The sequence below is a fragment of the Stegodyphus dumicola genome, chromosome 2, assembly GCF_044657685.1.
Source record: "Stegodyphus dumicola isolate Sdum_Otavi_A_Nest chromosome 2, ASM4465768v1".
NCBI classification, from domain to species: domain Eukaryota; kingdom Metazoa; phylum Arthropoda; class Arachnida; order Araneae; family Eresidae; genus Stegodyphus; species Stegodyphus dumicola.
The window spans coordinates 46,727,648-46,728,289 of record NC_140769.1 but is presented as its reverse complement, the minus strand read 5'-3'; the positions used below and the strand labels follow the sequence as shown (position 1 = coordinate 46,728,289).

Here is a 642-nt window from a genome sequence, read left to right as displayed (position 1 = left end):
AACTTCGTAAGATTTCTCACAAATTCGGCTGTAATATTCGCAAACAAATTTATTAATCTGAACCATTCTCCCGTGGTTTTCATTTCAAAATTAGTATGCCAATGAAAACTTTAAAGATAATTCTTTTGATAATTATTAGACTACATTTTAGCAAAACAGATTTTGCTGTTAAATTTGTAGTTGACCTCATTTGTTTTGTTACAAATGTCTCTTAAAGGTACTATAAGGTATTTCTCCCGCCTTCCTAGCTTGCCTTCGTGGTGTAGTGGTCATCACACTGAGCCGATATTTCAGAGGTCCGTGGTTCGATTCCCGGCGAAGGCGATTGCTAATTATTCATCTATTCTCCTTCCAAAATACCTAATGTCTCTACAGTCAAAAATTATGTACTAATGTATAAAAACTGTGGTAATGCCCCAAAATTTTTTACATTATGTTATGGAAATTTTGACAACTTATTGCAGGACAAAGAACACTTGTTCATACTTATTGCAGATATTACTTTATAAGAACCATAAAAAAATTAGATTTTATTTTACTGTTTATGCATCTTCAATGTCGGGATTGTCTTCAAAAAATTCCATTTTTCTTAAGAAGCTAAGGAAGGAAAAACATATGGAGAACCAATATTTAAACATTCCT

General features: G+C 32.1%; 1 non-coding gene across 1 annotated transcript; it reads left to right on the top strand.

The window, feature by feature from the left end:
* The first annotated feature begins 251 nt into the window (after nt 1-251).
* Nucleotides 252-324, top strand: TRNAI-GAU (transfer RNA isoleucine (anticodon GAU)). Its single transcript has one exon. It is a non-coding gene; the product is annotated as a tRNA-Ile (tRNA).
* Nucleotides 325-642: the final 318 nt, after the last annotated feature.